Below are 6,000 nucleotides of genomic sequence, written 5' to 3'. Positions count from 1 at the left end.
CCCAGCACTTTGGGAGGCCGAGGCGGGCAGATCACCAGGTCAGGGGATCGAGACCTTCCTGGCTAACACAGTGAAACCCCGTCTCTACTAAAAATACAAAAAAACTAGCCGGGTGTGGTGGTGGGCGCCTGTAGTCCCAGCTACTCGGGAGGCTGAGGCAGGAGAATGGTGTGAACCCGGGCGGGAGGTGGAGCTTGCAGTGAGCTGAGATCACACCACCGCACTGCAGCTTTGTTCCTACAAACAAAAATGGGACACTACAGGCATGGCAAGGTGTATTCACACAATGGAATATTACTCAGCAATGAAAATGAACTGTGACCACGCAAAGCAAGGATAAATCTCAGAAATAATGTTGAATGAGTAAAGCACATCTCAGAGAACTTCATATCATATAGTACTATTATTGTAAAGCTCAAAACCAAAAATACATTGCTTAGATATACACGTATCTAGGTGATCATTTAATTTATTGTCCAAATAGAGATGTTTTTGCGAGCAAAAAGGAACACAAATTCTGACATTTGGACTGCAAGTTTAAGCTGACACTATCTCCAGTAAACTGGGACATGTGGACACCCTACATATAGGTAATGAAACACAAAAGCAAAGGGATGGTAAACACAGAAATCTGGATGGTGGTTACCTGTAGGTGGGGCAGGGTGCCCAGGGGTGAGACAAGGAAGGATGCTGGGGAGACATAAGTGACTGGGAATGTTCTGTGTCTTGGTCTGGGAGGTGTGTCTATAGATGGCTATTAAATTTTTAATAAAGTGTAGGAACTCAAAGGAGAAAACTCTTCCAGGGAGTTGAGGAAGGTTTTGAGGACAGGGTGACAACTTCAACAGTTTACCTGATAAACAATGGGTCTGGTTGAGGGATCTCACTGAGCAAAGCCCTCTCCTGGCTGGTGGGGCTCTTCTCAGAAGGCTCTCTGCATTCCAAGTCTAGTGTGTGGCCAAAGAACTAAGGACTTTGTTCTCACCAGCCCTGGGCACTGACCAGCTGAAGCCCCACCCTTTTGGGAAAAAGCAGCCAACCAGGACAGGGAGAGCTGACCAGGCCTCCATGAGACACTGACTTCAAGGCCCCCTGCTCACTTCAGATTAAGGTGTAACTTACGGGAAGTACACAGATCTTAAGCATATGTGGATTTTTTGCAAATTGATATACTCCGGAAGCTACCATTTGGATCAACTGTAGAACATCGGCATCCCTGAAAGCAACATCTTTTACCCCTATCACCTTAGTTTTGGCTGTTCTTGGTGCCAGGGTCTTTTAGAAAACATTTTTCCCTGAAATAGTCCTGATGACATGATGGGACCATACAATCTCTAGGTATCTTTGCCAGAGCACCCACGCTTGGGGCTTGAATTGACACAAGGTAGGATGGGGCTTCAGAGCTCCACGTCTCCCACCTCTTCACAGCTGCCTCAGAACCTTGGGCAAGGCCAGCAGGAGACAAGGGTCCCTCACCCTGCTGCCTGAGGGCCTTGGCTGTGTCCAGCCAGGCAATACAGACCTATTATCCCAGCTCAATCAAGTCATTCTAGGCCCTGGGCCCGGTCACTGCCATGGATCAGGTGATATTGATGCAATTCAGTGAGCAGGCAGCCTCAATCTATAGGAGTCATCTGGGCCTGGGAGATAGGCCAGCTCCCCGTCCACTCAGGCAGAGTTCGCTCTCCTGAAGTCACATGAATGCCACAGGTCCAGGATAGATCCTGTGGTGTTAACATTTTGTGTTCTCAATTATGTGGAAGGAGATGAAGCCAAAGCTACTTACGGTTATTCTCAATGATACTTCTGTTTGGCTTCGCAATGCGTTTACATGTTTAACTCAACTGTGGTCAGCAGTGTCTCAGCCTCAGATTTCACACTAGAGGAAATGGTATTGATGGAACCAAGCCCTCCCTCCAGCCCACTGCAGAAACCACTATGCCTGAGTTGGCCGCCTCCCTCCAGCCTGTCCTAGCACATGGTCAGGACAGGACCTGACCAGAAGGTCAGGAATTTGGGTTTCAAAAAGGCAGAACCATAGGCTGAGTTCAGAGACTGAATCAATAGATAGATGTCAGGCAGACTAGTAATTATCAGGCCAAGTTGGTGCTGGTCAAGAACTCGGCCATGAGATTGATCTCAAGGAGCCAGTGGTGGATGTGGTTCTGAAAGCAGATGGGCTGAGCTTGAGTCCCAGCGTGCCACGCATTAGCCGAGTGCCCCAAGTGGGCTAACCTCTCTGAGGCAATTCCCTCATCTATAAACTGAAGAATGAAAGATAAAAATTCCTACATTGTAAAGTTAATGAAAGAATTCAGAGGCCAGGCACGGTGACTCACGCTTGTAGTCCCAGCACTGGGAGACCAAGGCAGGAGGATCGCTTGAGCCTAGGCATTCAAGACCAGCCTGGGTAACATAGTGAGACCCCAGCTCTACTTTTTTTTTTAACTAAAAAAAATAAAAAAGGAAAAGAATTCGGAGAGATTTGTAAAGCACTTTACACAGGGCCCAGCACAGATTCTGTGTTCAGTGTTTGCTGTTACCACCCAGGGAAGAGGGCGCAGGCATGGAAGAACCTCTCTGCTCTGGAGAGCTTTGTGGGGTTGAGGCCAGAAGGGAGTCAAGGTGTCAGGAGGTGGGGGGTGGGGAGGCTGAGATGACTGGGCTGAGTCTCTGGATGCCCAGTTGTGGAGTGATGGGAGGCGGGAGTCATGCACACCCAGGGCAGGGGGCTCCATCCCTTCACCTTGCTGGCATGGAACTAGTCCTGTAGCTAAGGCGTTCAGCCCATGTGCACTGAGTACCTGTCATGCCAGGCACTGTTTGGGTGCTGAAGTTAACAGCAGCAAACAGCACAGAGCCCCTGGCTGCATGGACTAGGGAGAGGACATATACCCATACCTCACCTGGCATGGAGGACACCATGCCCAGCCAAAACTTACACATAGACACTGTGCCTCAGACCTGAAATCTGCGTTTAGACAGTAGAAGGAAGTTAGTGGTGGGGGTTGGGGTGTGTGTGTGTGTAGATGTCTCTTGGAGGAGCCAGTTCTGTTACACAGACCTGAAAACCAGCCGCAGAAAATGAGTCCTCCCTGCTGATGTGGGTGTAGTTCTGGAGAAAGTCATGTGCTGGGGCTGAGTGGACTATGGGCAGGGAGTGGGGTGGAGCAGGGGCAGTGCTAGGGGGCAGGATGCTGCAGTACACCCCACCCACCATGGGAAGCCCCAAGACGGAGTTTATTGGGGCCTGGATGCAGGGGGAGCAGCCGGTATCACAGTTGCACTCCTGCCTCCTGGACTCCAGCACAAAGGTCTCGCCAGCTGTGAACAGGAAAACACGGGTCTCAGGTTCCCAGGGAGCAGAGCCAGAGCAGAGCTATGCGGAGGGAACCCTCCAGAGTCAGGCGAAGGGCATCATGCCAGGCAAGAAGCATTAGCACTGATGTGGGGGCACCTCCTAGGCCATCCTCATGTCCACTGTGTGAGTGGCACACAGTGCATGACTTTTGAAGACATTCCCATTTGACAGGGTGAAAACCAGAAAAAGTGGGTGCCTGACTCCAAGTTATACAGGGTGTGAGGAGATAAGGCATGAGCTGCACAGAGACCACCATGATGAGCCACTTACACGACCCTGACCCCTAGTGAGAAGGACCCGTGTGGGCAAAGACAGGTCTGAAGCTGCACTTTACTCAACAGCTGGGGAGGGCCATTTCCAGAGGGGGCTCCACAAGGTGCAGTAGCACACCCACTTAGGGGTTTGCAGGGAGGAGGACGTCCTTGGGAACTAGCCTGGCGGCCTTGTCTCATCTGGCCTAATCTGTAGAGGGCATTTCCAGGGGGAGACCCGAGGCAGAGATCACAAATAGTGCCATGTCTGATCAATTGATAGTGGCTCCCTGGGGTGCCCTGTAGTCAAGGATTCTAAGGTCATGCCAGAAAGTCAGCTGTAATCAATTATTAATGTCTACCAAGGGTGTGGGAAAGGGGGATGGTCATGTGTGACCCATATATTTGCTATCCTGTGTCAGTGCTTTCGTGGGAAGAGGGTTCAGGAATCTCACTCCATCAACGTAGGGGGCACTTCCACAGCATCCTTGATGCAAGTATCCACTTTGGCTTGCAGAGAGGGCTGGAAACTGCCTCTCAAGGAAGTGGCACCCAAATCAGTTCTTACCTCATGAGTGGTATCATGTTCCAGTTGCAAATAATGTTTTGCAGTTCATAAACAGAGATAAACACCTACCCTCTGCTGGGCACGAGGGACCCACAGCTGAGCCAGTCAAGTCCCCTGATACTATCTGCAGATACTTGAACCTGGTAAACTTCAGCGAGATCACTTTTCTTGCGGGGAGGGAGAGGCCCCTAAAGGCAGGGACAGAGAGTTCTCCAGAAGCAGGAACAGTTAAGGTCCTGAACCTGGAGGTGGCTCCTTGGGCATTTCCTGAAGACCAAGCTTCCATTTTCCTCTGGTGCCTTCCAGGCCAGCAGGCCCTGGAGCAGCGCTTCTCAAACTTTAACATGCTTGCGAATCATCTGGGGACCTTGTCAGAATACACATTCTCCTTCAGCAAGTATGAGGCAGGGCCAAGAATCTGCATTTCTAACTAGCTCCCAGGAGGTGCTTTAGTCCAGAGGACCACCATGAGGTGCTATCCCCACCCCAGCCCTTTCAGGCCAGAGGCTACCAGCAGGAGGTAGTAGGTAGAGAAGCCCACCTGGCTCCCACAGAGGGCTCCTGGGAGGTCTGACCAAGGCCTGAGTTTGGAGGCAGGGAGCCACAAGACTCTTGCTACTTAAAGCCGGAAATCTAAGGGAAAGAGCCAGACCCTGACACAGCTCTGCGGTCTGCAGGATAAGCTGCCTGAGGGGAGGGGCTGGGGCTGAGGCTGGTGAAGAATCTCTGCTCTAGGAGCTCCAGGTCCAACATAAGAGTGTGGGCAGAGCTAGGCTCTGGAGTGTAGGTAGGCTCTATAGACTGTACACCCCCAAAATGATCATGATGTCAGCAGCAGCTAAAGATCTGTGTGCTCCCACAGGGGCTAAGCACCTTATGGGTAGTCTTTATCAGGTAAGGACCTTTCCCCTCCGTTTTACAGATACCCTCTGGAAGACAGGCCTAGTGTCCATGATTGGCAAGTATTCAATAAGTGATTTATGAGTGAATGAATGAATGAATGGCTAAAAGTGCAGCTGAGTTCTGGCAGAGGGCATGGGGTCCCACCCAGAGACAGGCAGAGAAATAAAGTTCAACTCCCAGGATTGGAGGCCGTTCTTCCTCACCTCCCCACCAGGCCCAGGCAGGGCTTGATCTGAACGGGGGCCTGAGAACCTGTGGCCAGCCTTTACTTGTTGGAAAAGAGCAGTCCTTAAGCTCTGTTGCTCCAGGTTGATGCTTCCCTACTTCTTTTTTATTTTTTTACTTTTATTGGGAGGGAATCTTCCTCTGTCGCCCGGTTGGAGTGCAGTGGCGCGATCTCAGCTCACTGCAACCTCCGCCTCCCAAGTTCAAGCGATTCCCCTGCCTCAGCCTCCTGAGTAGCTGGGACTACAGGCGCCCCCCACCACGCCCGGCTAATTTTTTGTATTTTAGTAGCGACGGGGTTGGCCAGAATGGTCTCGATCTCCTGACCTCGTGATTGTCCCGCCTCGGCATCCCAGAGTGCCGGGATTACAGGCTTGGGCCACCGCACCCGACCACTAGTTCTTTTTTAAAAACGCTAGATCAGTCGGCTGCGCTAAGTGGGGGCGGGGCAGGCCTCCGTTTTCCAATTGGCCTTATCCACGGAGCTCTTCCCTTGTGCCAGGCTCTGTGCCAAGCACATCACCTGCTGTATCCTGCTGCCAGGTTGCTGTGGTGCAGGGTCGTACCCTGGTCCAAGGTCGCAAATCGAGGTGGGACTCCGATCCAGCAACCACGCCCATGGCCCGGAAACCGCACCCCCTGAGGCCCAGGCGAGGCCGGGCGGAGAGCGGTGGTGGAGGCTAGCGCGGGCA

This window comes from Trachypithecus francoisi, unplaced genomic scaffold, assembly GCF_009764315.1.
Source record: "Trachypithecus francoisi isolate TF-2019V2 unplaced genomic scaffold, Tfra_2.0 Lachesis_group4, whole genome shotgun sequence".
NCBI lineage: Eukaryota > Metazoa > Chordata > Mammalia > Primates > Cercopithecidae > Trachypithecus > Trachypithecus francoisi.
This window is presented reverse-complemented; position numbering follows the sequence as displayed.